A 19465-nucleotide genomic window follows, 5' to 3' on the forward strand; every position below is an offset into this window, starting at 1 on the left:
GTCTGGGGAGCTGATGACTGCCTTGCAGAAGAAATGGCAACCCAGTACATTGTGAACCTGAGTCTTGAGCACCTTGTGTTTCTGGGGTGAGTCTGCTGGACACAGGCACGGGGTGCAGGGGTAGTTCCATGACTGGCATGGGCATGCAGATTCCCTTTCCTCCAGGGACTTTCCCAGTGAAATGTGTCCTTCAACTTTCTGCTGTTTATGAACAGTCCTTTGCGCTGCTCTTCTCCTTTGTGTGTGCTGTGCTTGGCTTCCTGTCCCTACCATGTGCCCTGAAGGCACCTGCAATCAAGCTGCCCTTCTATCTGCATGAGCCTGTCCTTTGTTCCCCTCATTGTCCTCATGTCCTGAATCCTGGCTGACTTCCGGTACTCACCAGCTTGTTTCCCTCAACCCTGCTCCCGGGAGCTTGGTGCCCACCCACTGCTGCCAGCCATCCCGAATTGGCAGCTTCAAGGATATGGCTCTGGCCCAGAAGCAGGGGATGCCCTATGGCCTGGGGCATTCACGGAGCCCAGCTCCAAGTGAAGGATGTCCAGCAAGTCCATTGCCAGCCAGGGCGTACTGGGGCCAGGGCCAGGCTGTGCCTGCGGGTCCTCCTGCTGCTGCTCCACATTGGCCTCCTCCTTGGCCACCACCTCCATCTCTGATGTCATCCCCCAGTAGCATACTTCTTCCCCTAGGGTTGCCTCCCTGCTTTGCGCACAGGCCTCTCCTGCAGAGCCTCCGCCTTAACATGGTGCTCTCCTCGAGGCTCCCACAGACCAAGGACTGTGCCACCCACCCCACACCCCCAGAACCCCTCTACTCTTGGGTCAGCTCCCGGAGAGGCCCACGGGGCTTGCACTACTGAGAACACCTACGTGAATGCAGGGTTCCTGGGGAGCCCCGCAGGGCCTGCAAGCCTGCCACACACTCACCATGGGGCCCAGATACCCAGCAGGATTGGCTGTGCACAGTAGCCCTGGAGTGGGAAGCTGAGGCTCTGTGCTTCCAGAGCCCCGCTAGCAGGCACCAAGGCTACTGCTGTGCTTGAGGGACCCTCTGCATCAGCAAGGCACTGCAAACGGTCATTGGATTAGCAAGCATGGTGGCTGGATTCCCGTGTGCCCAGGGCACAGGATAAGAGGTCCTTTGGAATGCCTCTGTGAGTATGCCATCCTCAGGGAGGAAGCATGGAACTCGGAGTCTGTATTTGCCTAGACATGAAAGAGTCGTTGTGGGGTTTCAGCTTCTGGTGCAGAGGAATTCCACCCCAGCAACGTACCAGTCGACTTTCTTCCCATGGACCTGCCCTGCCCCACTCCCTCCAAGCCATCGCCACCTTGCCCAAGCAGGCAGCGCTGGTCCCTCTTTCTCCCTTCTGGATCGGCAATATTCAGTACTATCGGCATAGCCTGTCTAACGAAGTGAGATGTTTCATGCGTTCCGTGTGGGTCAATGTTGTGCCACATTCAGGATGCCGTTTAGGGTGTAAGTCTTCCATGCCCACATTTCCAAAGGTCTCACAGTCCGCGTGTGCCTGAATCCACCGCCGCCCGGCACAAGCTGCAACTTATTACCACGGAAGGATGGAGCTGCAGGCCAGCCAGGGGTGGGGCATCTCGGGAGGTGCCTACCACTCTTGCAATAACTGGCTGAAGCCCACCGCCCTGGCAATGATTGGCCGCTGGAAGTAGGTGGGATTTCTGGGCATGGCTTCTGGTGTCCTTCCAGCTCAGGCCAGCTCCAGATGTCCTTCCCGCAGTTGGCCCTGTGGTGACCCAAAGCCAGATGCATACGATCTGAGGGCCGGGTGACCCTGAGGTTTTTTGTCCTGCAGAAAAGAACCTGTAATTTCTGTTTCTCTGGACAGGTTGGCTCTCGGCAAGAATAGAAAGCAAAGGTTTGGGATTTTATCTATAAAAGGGGATGGGTTTTCTATGTATGGGTGTTGAATTATGGGAGGATACAGTGGGGAGAGAACATCTAAGTGCTATTAAGAAACTCATTTTTGTTAAACTCATTGATTTTTCTTGAGGATTCTACCTTTAACTGTCGGACATGTCCGATATGTGGGCAAGTTGTGGGAGATGGTGCTAAGGCAACATTGTTTTCATGTGCACTTTTTATTAAAGCCGTTTTTCTCTGTAAATGTGGTCATAATTCAAAATACGGGCAATAAACTTAACCACTGCGATTAAAAACTTATACTTTTAGTCAGTACATGTCACATGTCTGATTTGCTTGTCAGGAATTATCAAATTTTGACATGAATTGTGTTTCTTTAGTGTATATAGAAGTCTGGGGTCATAAATAATCTCAGTTTAAATTTGCCTCTGTAAAGCCTGTAATTGTCTCCTTCCTTGTATGACAGTATTTGAAACAAGATTCATGTATCTCTGGCACAGTAAATAATTTAAACTGAATAAGTGGGCGTAATCTAGATAAATGGAGTTAGCCTAAAACAGGAACAAAATAGATGCGCTTAACTATCCATTAACCTGGCACACGGACTTACTCTTGTAATTCTAGCATTTTGGGAAGTGGAGGTAGGAGGATGGCTTTAGTTCAGGAGTTGGAGACCAGCCTGGGTAACATAATGGACTCCTTTAATCTATTGCCATTTTCGCATCAGGGACCGGTTTAGTGGAAGGCAATTTTTCCCTAGACAAGGGTTGTGCAGGGGAAGAAGGTGTCGAGATGGACACGTTTGGCAGTGGGGGCTGGCTGCAGGGCCCAGAGGGGCACGTGGTGGGGCGGGGCTTCCTGTGGGAGCAGTGTGACAGAGGACAGGTGGGGCAGCGGGGCTGCCATGGGGGCAGGGTGGGTCAGCAGGGGAATAGAGAGGATGGTTTCCAGATAAAACTGTACCACTCAGCTCATCCTCAGACATTACATTATCCATAGACAGGTATTACAGGTCATCCTCAGACATTACATTCAGGCCACAGATAGATACAGGTTGAAGGCCAGGGTTTAGGGATCCTTGACCTATTGTATATTTCAGATCACTAAAATATGGTAAAATATTTAAAATGTTCTTCCCCAATAATATTTTAATTAGCTTGATTTAATCTTTTATCAAAATCTTATGCTGGGCATGGTGTTTCACCCTTGAAATACCATCACTTTGGTAGTCCCAAGCGGACAGATCACTTGAGCCCAGGATTTGGTGACCAGCTTGGGCAATATGAGGAAACTTGTGTCTATTAAAAAAACACAAAAATATTGCCCAGCTCTGGTAGAAAGTCCCTGTAGTACCAGCTACTTGGGAAGCTGAGACGTGGGATGATCAGTTGAGGCTGGGTGGAGGAGGCTGCAGTGCTCAGTGCACTTTGGCAATAGGAGATATACATCTCAAGAAAGAAAATACACAAAACATCAAACTGTACCTCATAAATATACAGTTTTAAAATAAAATTGTTTAAATGGGGGCATCATTCATATTGTAACTTAGGAAAATTATAATAGCTTTTATTATCTAATTTTTAGAAACAAGATTTTGTCAGGTACATATTAAAATGCAGCATTTGTCCACGAAGTCAGTGCTCCTTGTGCTCTGTGTGTTACAAATTTTACATATTGAAATTAAGAAATATTAAAAAGATGTCAGCCTTTGGAAGAGAATTTTACTTGAGTTTTCAACACAGTGTGTAATAAAATTTTATCTTTTTAGCTTATTTATTTTTATCTAAGTATAGATAATTTTTTTACCTTTTACACCACAATGGTAGAAGCAGATCATCCTGGTAAGCTTTTCACTGGTGGCCTAAATAGAGAAACCAATGAAAAGATGCTTAAAACAGTATTTGCGAAACATGGTCTGGTATCAGATGGTAACTCTTAAAACTGTGTGTGTGTGTGTGTGTGTGTGTGTGTGTGTATTTTCATATATATATTTCAATATGTATATTTAAAATATGTATGTTATATATATATGTTTTGAAAATATATATATTTCAAAGTTCATTGTATACATACATTAAAATGCCTTATCGATTTTAAATTCTTGTTTTGAAGTATCTATTTGATTTTTGGAAAATTCTTATAGCAGCAGGCGAAGGGTATGTGGTAAAGATCACCTACTACTTAGAAAGGAAAATGAGTAAAAGTAAATGTGTTATGGAGTTAGAGAACAAACTGGAAAAAATAGGCTGACTATAGGGGTGAATTAGTATTAAGAATCATAGTAGTGATGTGAAATGCAATTATTTTTTGGTTTCATGTAACTTTCAGATGGTTAGTACCTTGGTGAGTCCATTATATGAATTTAAAATGTTTTTATATATTTTAGTTCTTTTGATGAAGGATTGAAGCAGCAAATCTCCAGAGGCTTTGCGTTTGTTCCTTTTGAGAATGCTGCAGATGCTAAGAAGGCTGCCATAGATATGAAAGGAAAGGTTAAATGTCGCTTATTAATAATATTCTAACTCTGTTCTTCAATTAACAATATTTCTAGGTCTTTTTAATATTACTAACTTTTGAAGATAGTAGAATACCATATGAAGCCATCCTCTTCTTTGTGCTATATACATGCAAGTGTAGTTGGAAGGGTATTGGAATTAACATTACATAAATTAATATATGGTAATCTTTTTCTATGTTTGTATTTCAATATGAGTGTAAATAGATTTTTACAGGTTTCAAAGAGCTTTAAAACTTATAAGGAGCCCTCATGTAAATGAAAGAGATAAGTCGACATTTATTAAATGCTATTAATGTAATTACTTCCAACTCATGGAAATACTTCTATAGTATAGTCAAACTGTGGATAGATATCTAGACAGACTCACAAGAAAGAAAGATTGTCTCCCATTTTCTGAAAATCATTCTTAAGAAAGTATATTTAAATAAGACCTTTATATTTAAGGAAGTGTTAAGTACTTGAAAATAGAAAATAATGTGAGAACTTTGAAGTTGGATAATAGAAGAAGTAACTGGCATTTTTGCCCCATCCTTGCTCTTTTCTCCTAAGGACATTTTTTTTCCTGTCACTAGAGTGATTTATGTAATATGAATACGTAATTACTCATTTCCCCAGTGTGTTTAAGGACTTGTTTGATCCAGCCAATGGTCTCTTGTCCTATTGAGTCTTAAATCTGGGATTGCGTGTTAACTAAAGCTTTAAACTTTCATGTAATTCAAGTATCTATTGAATTCCTTTACATTGTAGTCAAGATCATTCCATTATGGGCCCTTTAGAGCTTTTTTGCTGTGTAACATTATTCCAATCAGGCCGGGCGTGGTGGCTCACACCTGTAATCCCAGCACTTTGCAAGGCTGAGGCGGGCAGACCATGAGTTCAGTAGAACAAAACCATCATGTCCAACATGGTGAAATTGAACCCGGGAGGCAGAGGTTGCAGTGGCCAAGATCATGACACGACACTTCAGGCTAGCAACAGAGCAAGACTCCATCTCAAAAAAATAATAAATAAAAATAATAATAAATAACATTATCCCAATCTGTTTTTAGCTCCTGTTCCTCTTTACGCTATCCCCATAATGCTTTTTTGGACTTCTTGAGGATTGCCCCTCCCTGTGTAAGTCCCAAAAATAACAATTTATGCTTCAAAAACAACTTAGATTTCATATTTTCTTCTGCATTGCATATCGTAGGTATGTTGTACTCACTGTACCATGTATTAATCTATTGATTGTGAAATTGTATATAGTACATATTTAAGTCTTCCTAGTTGCTTTTATTTCTGTGACATCTAGCACACTTCCTGGCACATAGCAGAAAGTACATTTGTATTCACCCTTATAAATTAGTATTTTAAGCTGTGGTAGAAACTAAGAGTAGCTTTTGGTTCATGGCTTTGTGCTACGTATGGAGATAATCTTGACTTATATATATAGTAATCTATGATAATTTCTTTGTTTCTCTCTAGTTTTCAAGCAAAAGAGCAGGTAATATGTGTAGAGTTCTTGTTTGTATGCTTATTTGTTTTTTAACACAGAGTCTCGCTGTGTCGCCAGGCTGGATTGCAGTGGGTCGATCTTGGCTCACTGCAACCTCTACCTCCTGGGTTCAAGCGATTCTTCTCCCTCAGCCTCCAAGTAGCAGGGACTACAGGCACACACCACCACGTCCAGCTAATTTTTGTACTTTGAGAAGAGACGGGTTTTCACCCTGTTGGTCACGATGGTCTCTATCTCTTCACGTCGTGATCTGCCTGCCTCGGCCTCCCAAAGTGTTGGTATTACAGGCGTGAGCCACCGTGCGCAGCCAATGTTATTTCTAAATTACTTCGTCTCGGGAGGAGCCAAGATGGCCGAATAGGAACAGCTCCGGTCTACAGCTCCCAGCGCGAGCGACGCAGAAGACGGGTGATTTCTGCATTTCCATCTGAGGTACCGTGTTCATCTCACTAGGGAGTGCCAGACAGTGGGCGCAGGTCAGTGGGTGAGCGCACCGCGCGCCAGCCGAAGCAGGGGCGAGGCATTGCCTCACTTGGGAAGCGCAAGGGGTCAGGGAGTTCCCCTTCCAGAGGTGACAGACGGCACCTGGAAAATCGGGCCACTCCCACCCGAATACTGTGCTTTTCCGACGGGCTTAGGAAACGGTGCCCCAGGAGAGTATAGCCCGCACCTGGCTCAGAGGGTCCTACGCCCACGGAGTCTCGCTGATCGCTAGCACAGCAGTCTGAGATCAAGCAGCAAGTCGGCAGCGAGGCTGGGGGAGGGGCGCCCGCCATTGCCCAGGCTCGCTTAGGTAAACAAAGCAGCCTGGAAGCTTGAACTGGGTGGAGCCCACCACAGCTCAAGGAGGCCTGCCTGCCTCTGTGGGCTCCACCTCTGGGGGCAGGGCACAGACAAACAAAAAGACAGCAGTAACCTCTGCAGACTTAAATGTCCCTGTCTGACAGCTGTGAGGAGAGCAGTGGTTCTCCCAGCACGCAGCTGGAGATCTGAGAATGGGCTGACTGCCTCCTCAAGTGGGTCCCTGACCCCTGACCCCCAAGCAGCCTAACTGGGAGGCAACCCCCAGCAGGGGCAGACTGACACCTCACACGGCCGGCCAGGTACTCCAACAGACCTGCAGCTGAGGGTTCTGTCTGTTAGAAGGAAAACTAACAGAAAGGACATCCACACCAAAAACCCACCTGTACATCACCATCATCAAAGACAAAAAGTAGATAAAACCACAAAGATGGGGAAAAAACAGAGCAGAAAAACTGGAAACTCTAAAAACCAGAGTACCTCTCCTCCTCCAAAGGAACGCAGTTCCTCACCAGCAACGGAACAAAGCTGGACGGAGAATGACTTTGACGAGCTGAGAGAAGAAGGCTTCAGACGATCAAATTACTCCGAGCTACGGGAGGATATTCAATCCAAAGGCAAAGAAGTTGAAAACTTTGAAAAAAATTTAGAAGAATGTATAACTAGAATAACCAATACAGAGAAGTGCTTAAAGGAGCTGATGGAGCTGAAAACCAAGGCTCGAGAACTACGTGAAGAATGCAGAAGCCTCAGGAGCCGATGCGATCAAATGGAAGAAAGGGTATCAGCCCTGGAAGATGAAATGAATGAAATGAAGCGAGAAGGGAAGTTTAGAGAAAAAAGAATAAAAAGAAACGAGCAAAGCCTCCAAGAAATGTGGGACTATGTGAAAAGACCAAATCTACTTCTGATTGGTGTACCTGAAAGTGATGGGGAGAATGGAAACAAGTTGGAAAACACTCTGCAGGATATTATCCAGGAGAACTTCCCCAATCTAGCAAGGCAGGCCAACATTCAGATTCAGGAAATACAGAGAACGCCACAAAGATACTCTTCGAGAAGAGCAACTCCAAGACACATAATTGTCAGATTCACCAAAGTTGAAATGAAGGAAAAAATGTTAAGGGCAGCCAGAGAGAAAGGACGGGTTACCATCAAAGGGAAGCCCATCAGACTAACAGCAGATCTCTCGGCAGAAACCCTACAAGCCAGAAGAGAGTGGGGGCCAATATTCAACATTCTTAAAGAAAAGAATTTTCAACCCAGAATTTCATATCCTGCCAAACTAAGCTTCATAAGTGAAGGAGAAATAAAATACTTTACAGACAAGCAAATGCTGAGAGATTTTGTCACCACCAGGCCTGCCCTAAAAGAGCTCTTGAAGGAAGCGCTAAACATGGAAAGGCACAACCGGTACCAGCCACTGCAAAATCATACCGAAATGTAAAGACCATTGAGACTAGGAAGAGACTGCATCAACTAACGAGCAAAACATCGAGCTAACATCATAATGACAGGATCAAATTCACACATAACAATATTAACTTTAAATGTAAATGGACTAAATGGTCCAATTAAAAGACACAGACTGGCAAATTGGATAAAGACTCAAGACCCATCAGTGTGCTGTATTCAGGAAACCCATCTCACATGCAGAGACACACATAGGTTCAAAATAAAAGGATGGAGGAAGATCTACCAAGCAAATGGAAAACAAAAAAAGGCAGGGGTTGCAATCCTAGTCTCTGATAAAACAGACTTTAAACCAACAAAGATCAAAAGAGACAAAGAAGGCCATTACATAATGGTAAAGGGATTAATTCAACAAGAAGAGCTAACTATCCTAAATATATATGCACCCAATACAGGAGCACCCAGATTCATAAAGCAAGTCCTGAGTGACCTACAAAGAGACTTAGACTCCCACACATTAATAATGGGAGACTTTAACACCCCACTGTCAACATTAGACAGATCAACGAGACAGAAAGTCAACAAGGATACCCAGGAATTGAACTCAGCTCTGCACCAAGCAGACCTAATAGACATCTACAGAACTCTCCACCCCAAATCAACAGAATATACATTTTTTTCAGCACCACACCACACCTATTCCAAAATTGACCATATCCTTGGAAGTAAAGCTCTCCTCAATAAATGTAAAAGAACAGAAATTGTAACAAACTGTCTCTCAGATCACAGTGCAATCAAGCTAGAACTCAGGATTAAGAATCTCACTCAAAACCGCTCAACTACGTGGAAACTGAACAACCTGCTCCTGAATGACTACTGGGTACATAACGAAATGAAGGCAGAAATAAAGATGTTCTTTGAAACCAACGAGAACCAAGACACAACATACCAGAATCTCTGGGATGCATTCAAAGCAGTGTGTAGAGGGAAATTTATAGCACTAAATGCCCACAAGAGAAAGCAGGAAAGATCCAAAATTGACACCCTAACATCACAATTAAAAGAACTAGAAAAGCAAGAGCAAACACATTCAAAAGCTAGCAGAAGGCAAGAAATAACTAAAATCAGAGCAGAACTGAAGGAAATAGAGACACAAAAAACCCTTCAAAAAATAAATGAATCCAGGAGCTGGTTTTTTGAAAGGATCAACAAAATTGATAGACCGCTAGCAAGATTAATAAAGAAAAAAAGAGAGAAGAATCAAATAGATGCAATAAAAAATGATAAAGGGGATATCACCACCGATCCCACAGAAATACAAACTACCATCAGAGAATATTACAAACACCTCTATGCAAATAAACTAGAAAATCTAGAAGAAATGGATAAATTCCTCAACACATACACCCTCCCAAGACTAAACCAAGAAGAAGTTCAATCTCTGAATAGACCAATAACAGGAGCTGAAATTATGGCAATAATCAATAGCTTACCAACCAAAAAAAGTCCAGGACCAGATGGGTTCACAGCCGAATTCTACCAGAGGTACAAGGAGGAGCTGGTACCATTCCTTCTGAAACTATTCCAATCAATAGAAAAAGAGGGAATCCTCCCTAACTCATTTTATGAGGCCAGCATCATCCTGATACCAAAGCCGGGCAGAGACACAACCAAAAAAGAGAATTTTAGACCAATATCCTTGATGAACATTGATGCAAAAATCCTCAATAAAATACTGGCAAACAGAATCCAGCAGCACATCAAAAAGCTTATCCACCATGATCAAGTGGGCTTCATCCCTGGGATGCAAGGCTGGTTCAATATATGCAAATCAATAAATGTAATCCAGCATATAAACAGAACCAAAGACAAAAACCACATGATTATCTCAATAGATGCAGAAAAGGCCTTTGACAAAATTCAACAACCCTTCATGCTAAAAACTCTCAATAAATTAGGAATTGATGGGACGTATCTCAAAATAATAAGAGCTATTTATGACAAACCCACAGCCAATATCATACTGAATGGGCAAAAACTGAAAGCATTCCCTTTGAAAACTGGCACAAGACAGGGATGCCCTCTCTCGCCACTTCTATTCAACATAGTGTTGGAAGTTCTGGCCAGGGCAATTAGGCAGAAGAAGGAAATCAAGGGTATTCAATTAGGAAAAGAGGAAGTCAAATTGTCCCTGTTTGCAGATGACATGATAGTATATCTAGAAAACCCCATTGTCTCAGCCCAAAATCTCCTTAAGCTGATAAGCAACTTCAGCAAAGTCTCAGGATACAAAATCAATGTGCAAAAATCACAAGCATTCTTATACATCAATAACAGACAAACAGAGAGCCAAATCATGAGTGAACTCCCATTCACAATTGCTTCAAAGAGAATAAAATACCTAGGAATCCAACTTACAAGGGATGTGAAAGACCTCTTCAAGGAGAACTACAAACCACTGCTCAAGGAAATAAAAGAGGATACAAACAAATGGAAGAACATTCCATGCTCATGGGTAGGAAGAATCAATATCATGAAAATGGCCATCCTTCCCAAGGTAATTTACAGATTCAATGCCATCCCCATCAAGCTACCAATGACTTTCTTCACAGAATTGGAAAAAACTACTTTAAAGTTCATATGGAACCAAAAAAGAGCCCGCATCGCCAAGTCAATCCTAAGCCAAAAGAACAAAGCTGGAGGCATCACGCTACCTGACTTCAAACTATACTACAAGGCTACAGTAACCAAAACAGCATGGTACTGGTACCAAAACAGAGATATAGATCAATGGAACAGAACAGAGCCGTCAGAAATAATGCCACATATCTACAACCATCTGATCTTTGACAAACCTGAGAAAAACAAGAAATGGGGAAAGGATTCCCTATTTAATAAATGGTGCTGGGAAAACTGGCTAGCCATATGTAGAAAGCTGAAACTGGATCCCTTCCTTACACCTTATACAAAAATCAATTCAAGATGGATTAAAGACTTAAATGTTAGACGTAAAACCATAAAAACCCTAGAAGAAAACCTAGGCATTACCATTCAGGACATAGGCATGGGCAAGGACTTCATGTCTAAAACACCAAAAGCAATGGCAACAAAAGCCAAAATTGACAAATGGGATCTAATTAAACTAAAGAGCTTCTGCACAGCAAAGGAAACTACCATCAGAGTGAACAGGCAACCTACAAAATGAGAGAAAATTTTTGCAACCTACTCATCTGACAAAGGGCTAATATCCAGAATCTACAATGAACTCCAACAAATTTACAAGAAAAAAACAAACAACCCCATCAAAAAGTGGGCGAAGGACATGAACAGACACTTCTCAAAAGAAGACATTTATGCAGCCAAAAGACACATGAAAAAATGCTCACCATCACTGGCCATCAGAGAAATGCAAATCAAAACCACAATGAGATACCATCTCACACCAGTTAGAATGGCGATCATTAAAAAGTCAGGAAACAACAGGTGCTGGAGAGGATGTGGAGAAATAGGAACACTTTTACACTGTTGGTGGGACTGTAAACTAGTTCAACCCTTGTGGAAGTCAGTGTGGCGATTCCTCAGGGATCTAGAACTAGAAATTCCATTTGACCCAGCCATCCCATTACTGGGTATATACCCAAAGGACTATAAATCATGCTGCTATAAAGACACATGCACGTGTATGTTTATTGCCGCATTATTCACAATAGCAAAGACTTGGAACCAACCCAAATGTCCAACAATGATAGACTGGATTAAGAAAATGTGGCACATCTACACCATGGAATACTATGCAGCCATAAGAAATGATGAGTTCATGTCCTTTGTAGGGACATGGATGAAATTGGAAATCATCATTCTCAGTAAACTATCGCAAGAACAAAAAACCAAACACCGCATATTCTCACTCATAGGTGGGAATTGAACAATGAGAACACATGGACACAGGAAGGGGAACATCACACTTCAGGGACTGTTGTGGGTTGGGGGGAGGGGGGAGGGATAACATTGGGAGATATACCTAATGCTAGATGACGAGTTGGTGGGTGCAGTGCACCAGCATGGCACACGTATACATATGTAACTTACCTGCACATTGGGCACATGTACCATAAAACCTAAAGTATAATAATAATAATAATAATAATAATAATTACAATAAAAGAAAAAAAAAAAAAGAAAATGAAAAAAAAATTACTTCGTCTCACATATTTTATTATGTAAAAATATGTGCATATAAATTATCAGAGTTTTCAGGGGGAATTAAGAGTTTAAGGAATTTTGGCTGACTTTGGAATACTGGAAGGAAGCGGCCATGTGCAAATCTATGGAAAATATTTTGGGCCCAGAAATAACAAAAGAAGTTTCAAGGTAGGAACAATTGGCAATGTGCCTGCAAGAGGTCTTGGAAGGGATTTAAGATTTTCCCCCAAATAACAAAAGCCATGCAATTTTTAAATCAATTTATTACCTGAACTGTTTTCAAAAATTGCTGTGGCCTATAGAAAAGATTATCCTGAAAAGTGTTATTGTGAAATTAATTAGGATATTTAAGCATTTCGGAGAAATTACATGAAATACTATATTAATAGTTGTTTCTTAGGGGCATGTCTAAGGCAATATAAGAAATGAGTAAGGCAAGAAAACTTAATGAGATCAAACAAGGATCACATTTACAGAAACATTTCTAGAGTAAATATAGAATTGTAAATCATATGGGGACATTTTATGTAAGTGCTAGCAGATCAAACAAGAAACAACTCATAATAACTAATGTGACTAATCACTTTGAATAAGTAACCTCATTTTTTTAAATGACACAAGTTTTGTTGGGACACTGAAACTTTTAAATCAGTGATGTGAACACAAAGAAGAAGTGGGTTATATATTGTAAAAAACAGATGTGCCACATTCTTCCATAGAATGAGTGATGGGTTAATCTTTTTGTTGTTGTTGTTATTTGAGGTTTTTTTTTTTTTTGTAAATAATGGAGATATTTTCAAGGACTTTGAATAATAGAATTTGTGTTTGATCCCTTAATGAAAGGCATGTGCTCAGTAAATGTCTCAAATCTGGCATTGTGAAAGATGTGTTCGTTTTAAGAGAAAAAAAAGTTTGCTTTAGGAGAAAATATCTAGAATTGAGCTATAGTTAATGTAAAAACGTTTGTAAAATGTGCTTAGCTTAAATTTGCCAATGTTATTGATAGTACCCTTAATACTTTTAGTCTTTGGATGGAAAAGCAATAAAAGTAGAACAAGCCAAGAAACCATCTTTTCAAAATTGTGGTAGGTGGAGACCACCAACTTCTTCACGAAACAGAAGACCTTCAGGAAGTCTGAGATCTGCAAGAGGAAGTAGTGGAGGAACAAAAGGGTGGCTTCCTTCAGATGAAGGACACTTGGGTAATGTTTTTAAATATAAAGATGGAACCATAGGACTGAAAGAAAATAAATTTGAAGATATCGAAATTTCCCAATTTTATTTATTATCTTTATGAACAGAAAATTATTGATAATAAGCACAATTATCTCTAACTACTAAATGTGTATTTTGAGAATGATTGAATTAATATCTAAAATTCATTTTAAAGTTATAATAAATTTGCATTAAAATAACACAAATTTAAAACTGAATTGAGTTTATGAATGCTGTTTGTACTCAACAGGTATTCTGCAGAACTGATTTATATTCATTATACTTTAGAGTTTTCTAATTTGGGGCCCAGAAGTTCATATTAGTTGTACTATCAAGATATGATGGAATATTTAAAACTTTCCAACAGGAAAAAAGTAACTCAGTACTTAAGATTGATTTTGCAATATTTGTTTTTTTGTGTATACATGTGCAAACATCTATGAAAATATATTTTGTAATTTTGATATGGAGGGTTTGTACATTGGCCTGCTATAAAGCATTTTCAATTTAAGAAATGTAGAACTTTAATTTCCGAAAAGAGTTTGTGACTCTGGAAAGGTCTAAAAACCATTGATTCACAGATACGTATGTATCTTTATTTACAGGAGGATGAGTCACTGAAAATGATATTTATTAGTGATTTACACTATAGAAATGAGGGGTCAATTTTTACATACCAAAGAAAAACAAACCATGTATTAAAAAAAAAAAAAAAAAAACTATTGGATGGGCTGGGCAAGGTGGCTCATGCCTGTCATCTCAGCCCTTGGAGAATACAGGGCAGGTGGACCACGAGGTCAGGAGTTCCAAACCAGCCTGGTCAACATAGTGAAACCCTGTCTCTCCTAAAGATACAAAATATTAGCGAGGCGTGGTGGTGTACACCTGTAATCCCAGCTACTCAGGAGGCTGTGGCAGGAGAATCACTGGAATCTGGGAGGCAGAAGCTGCAGTGAGCTGAGATCACACCATTGCACTCCAGCCTGGGGGACTGAGCAAAAGTACATCTCAATAAATAAATAAATAAATAAATAATAAATCTACCAGTTAACTTGTATTATCTATTAACCAACCTTCAAAAATATAACATTTAACTTGATGTTTTAATAACCAGATGTGTAATTAATTGGAGTTTTTTTTTTTAAAGTTGAAATTGTAGTGTTTCCTCTATTTTAAGATGCATAGCTTCATGGCTATTTTGTGTCCATTGATCTTGAGAGTGAGGTTCAATAACACTCTGCCATGTATGAGAATGTGCATATTCTAATGTAAGATTCTAACCTGTAACACCACCTGGCAATTGGCATATATCTATATTTTTTGTAGATATATAAAAATATTGTTATATTAATATGCAATTCTGAAAATTATTAAAATTTAACATAGTGTAATCTGAAAATTAGTGTTTCATAAAGGAATTGTAAGAATTCTACATTATGTTAACAAATTTGAAGATACTGTATTTTCGCGATGTGTCACTTTTTGATATTGTAAATATTTGAGTTTCTTTGAATAGAATTTAGTTTATCTTTATGATATGCTTTGAAAATGTTTCCTCATAACAGAATGATATAAACAGTCATTTATCATTTTTCTTTTAATATTTTAATGTATATTATACTTAGATATTTTACTGATTGATATCTGCTCCCTGTTCACTCCTCACTTTTCCCACATCTCTCTCTCACACCAATATATTATGATTCTTGAATTTCTATCTAGATTTTCTAAATGGACTTTTATTGTTTGAACTGTACTAATTTCATATACAAATGTTAGTTTTATTAGTTTAGACAAATATGAATTTGTAAGATTATACTATGTAGAAAGTCTTTATAAACAACTAAAACTTAGCCATTTAAGAAACAGTGATGTTAGTTAACTAAAAAATATTGTTTGAAATACAGATGATGGTGGATACACTCTTGATCTCAACATGAGTTCTTCTAGGGGAGCCATTCTAGTTAAAAGAGGTCCATCTTCAAGAAGTGGAGGTCCTCCTCCTAAAAAATCTGCTCCTTCTGCTGTGGAAAGAAGGAATAGTTGGGTGGGAGGCCAAGGTAAATGCTACCTGATAGAAAGAACTTACTTTTTGTATGACTAAAAATGAGCTATTTTAACTGGATGCTTAACTTTAAGTTCATCAAACAAAATAAAAATGACATATACATTGGAAAAATTACTGATCGATAGCTTTTATTATAGTTTCTATCTCACTGGGTATATTTTAGATTTATGGTGAAGAAATATTCCAGCTTCTCACTGCAGATCAAAGAAGGGATTGGAGTGAGGCCAACATTCCTTTTCATCCTGTGTTGCTAGCAGATTCCCCTCAATTTTTCTAAAAGTTCCTAGCAGTTTTCTTTGATGGTAGGCTTCTTCATCTAATGAATTCTTCCATTTCCTAGGTTCCCTGGTAATGTTCCCCTGGTGTCCCAAGCTAAAAATTGCTTGTTGAGTTTCTTTGTTGGGTTGGAGTCTTGCTCTTACCAGGTCAGAGTGCATTGGTGAGATGATGGCTTACTACAGCCTCAAATTCCCGGGCTCAAGCAATTCTCCTGTTTCAGCTTCCTGAGTTTCTGCAACTATAGACATGCACCACCATACCTAGCTAAATTCTTTCTTTCCTATATTTTTGTAGAGAGAGGATCTCACTGCATTGTCAAAATTGACATTAGATGGGTTTTTGATGTGGATGTTCTTTCTGTTTGTTAGTTTTCCTTCTAACAGACAGGACCCTCAGCTGCAGGTCTGTTGGAGTTTGCTAGTGGTCCAACCAGACCTTGTTTGCCTGGGTATCGGCAGCGGCGGCGGCAGAACCATGGAATTTTGTGATCCACGAATGGTGCTGTCTGGTCGTTCCTCTGGAAGTTTTGTCTCAGAGGAGTACCCGACTGTGTGAGGTGTCAGTCTGCCCCTACTAGGGGATGCCTCCCAGTTAGGCTGCTCAGGGGTCAGGCGTCAGGGACCCACTTGAGGAGGCAGTCTGCCTGTTCTCAGATCTCCAGCTGTGTGCTGAGAGAACCACTGCTCTCTTCAAAGCTGTCAGACAGGGACATTTAAGTCTGCAGAGGTTACTGCTGTCTTTTTGTTTGTCTGTGCCCTGCCCCCAGAGATGGAGCCTACAGAGGCAGGCAGGCCTCCTTGAGCTGTGGTGGGCTCCACCCAGTTTGAACTTCCCAGCTACTTTGTCTACCTAAGCAAGCCTGGGCAATGGTGGGTGCCCCTCCCCCAGCCTTGCTGCTGCCTTGCAGTTTGATCTCAGACTGCTGTGCTAGCAATCAGCAAGACTCCGTGGGTGTAGGACACTCCAAGCCAGGAGCGGGATATAATCTCCTGGTGTGCCGTTTTTTAAGCCCCTTGGAAAAGTGCGGTATTAGGGTGGGAGTGACCCGATTTTCCAGGTGCCCTCCATCACCCCTTTCTTTGACTAGGAAAGGGAACTCCCTGACCCCTTGCACTTCCAGAGTGAGGCAATGCCTCACCCTGCTTCGGCTCACGCACGGTGCGCTGCACCCACTGTCCTGCGCCCATTGTCAGGCATTCCCTAGTGAGATCAACCCAGTACCTCATATGGAAATGCAGAAATCACCTGTCTTCTGTGTCACTCATACTGGCAGCTGTAGCCTGGAGTAGATAAAACCACAAAGATGGGGAAAAAACAGAGAAGAAAAACTGGAGACTCTAAAAAGCAGCGTGCTTCTCCTTCTCCAAAGGAACGCAATTCCTCACCAGCGATGGAACAAAGCTGGACGGAGAATGACTTTGACGAGTTGAGAGAAGAAGGCTTCAGATGGTCAAACTACTCTGACCTACAGGAGGAAATTCAAACCAAAGGAAAAGAAGTTAAAAACTTTGAAAAAAATTTAGACAAATGTATAACTAGAATAACCAATACAGAGAAGTGCTTAAAGGAGCTGATGGAGCTGAAAGGCAAGGCTTGGGAACTACGTGAAGAATGCAGAAGCCTCAGGAGCCGATGCGATCAACTGGAAGAAAGGGTATCAGTGATGGAAGATGAAATGAATGAAATGAAGTGAGAAGGGAAGTTTAGAGAAAAAAGAATAAAAAGAAATGAACAAAGCCTCCAAGAAATATGAGACTATGTGAAAAGACCAAATCTACGTCTGATTGGTATACCTGAAAGCGACGGGGAGAATGGAACCAAGTTGGAAAACACTCTGCAGGATATTATCCCTAATCTAGCAAGGCAGGCCAACGTTCAGATTCAGGAAATACAGAGAACGCCACAAAGATATTCCTTGAGAAGAGCAACTCCAAGACACATATTTGTCAGATTCACCAAAGTTGAAATGAAGGAAAAAATGTTAAGGGCAGCCAGAGAGAAAGGTTGGGTTACCCACAAAGGGAAGACCATTAGACTAACAGCGGATCTCTTGGAAGAAACTCTAAAAGAGAGAAGAGAGTGGGGGCCAATATTCAACATTCTTAAAGAAAAGAAATTTCAACCCAGAATTTCATATCCAAGAAACTAAGCTTCATAAGTGAAGGAGAAATAAAATACTTTACAGACAAGCAAATGCTGAGAGATATTGTCGCCACCAGCCCTGTCCTAAAAGAGCTCCTGAAGGAAGCACTAAACATGGAAAGGAAAAACCGGTACCAGCCACTGCAAAATCATGACAAATTGTAAATACCATCAAGGCTAGGAAGAAACTGCATCAATTAATGAGCAAAATAACTAGCTAACATCATAATGACAGGATTAAATTCACACATAACAATATTAACTTTAAATGTAAATGGACTAAATGTTCCAATTAAAAGACACAGATTGGCAAACTGGATAAAGAGTCAAGACCCGTTAGTGTGCTGTATTCAGGAAACCCATCTCACGTGCAGAGACACACACAGGCTCAAAATAAAGGGATGGGGGAAGATATATCAAGCAAATGGAAAACAAAAAAAGCAGGAGTTGCAACCCTAGTCTCTGATAAAACAGACTTTAAGCCAACAAAGATCAAAAGAGACAAAGAAGACCATTAAATAATGGTAAAGGGATCAATTCAACCAGAGAAGCTAACTATCCTAAATATAGATGCACCCAATACAGGAGCACTGAGATTCAGAAACAAGTCCTGAGTGACCTACAAAGAGACTTAGACTCCCACACAATAATAATGGGAAACTTTAACACCCACTGTCAACATCAGACAGATCAACGAGACAGAAAGTTAACAAGGATACCCAGGAATTGAACTCAGCTCTGCACCAAGCAGACCTAATAGACATCTACAGAACTCACCACCCCAAATCAACAGAATATACATTTTTTTCAGCACCACACCACACCTATTCCAAAATTGACCACATAGTTGGAAGTAAAGCTCTCCTCAGCAAATGTAAAAGAACAGAAATTATAACAAACTGTCTCTCAGGCTACAGTGCAATCAAACTAGAACTCAGGATGAAGAAACTCACTCAAAACCGCTCAACTACATGGAAACTGAACAACCTGTTCCTGAATGACTACTGGGTACATAATGAAACGAAGGCAGAAATAAAGATGTTCTTTGAAACCAATAGGAACAAAGACACAACATACCAGAATCTCTGGGACACATTCAAAGCACTGTGTAGAGGGAAATTTATAGCAATAAATGCCCACAAAAGAAAGCATGAAAGATCCAAAATTGACACCATAACATCACAATTAAAAGAACTAGAAAAGCAAGTGCAAACACATTCAAAAGCTAGCAGACAGCAAGAAATAACTAAGATCAGAGCAGAACTGAAGGAAATAGAAACACAAAAGACCCTTCAAAAAATTAATGAATCCAGGAGCTGGTTTTTTGAAAGGATCAACAAAATTGACAGACCTCTAGCAAGACTAACAAAGAAGAAAAGAGAAAAGAATCAAACAGACGCAATATAAAATGATAAAGGGGATATCACCACCG

The 19465-nt window shown here is 40.6% G+C and overlaps 1 pseudogene; it reads left to right on the top strand.

Moving 5' to 3' along the window:
* The first annotated feature begins 3715 nt into the window (after positions 1–3715).
* LOC129053403 (RNA-binding motif protein, Y chromosome, family 1 member B-like) overlaps positions 3716–19465 on the top strand; it is a 28431-nt pseudogene continuing 12681 nt past the window's right edge.

Source organism: Pongo abelii, chromosome Y, assembly GCF_028885655.2.
Source record: "Pongo abelii isolate AG06213 chromosome Y, NHGRI_mPonAbe1-v2.0_pri, whole genome shotgun sequence".
NCBI classification, from domain to species: domain Eukaryota; kingdom Metazoa; phylum Chordata; class Mammalia; order Primates; family Hominidae; genus Pongo; species Pongo abelii.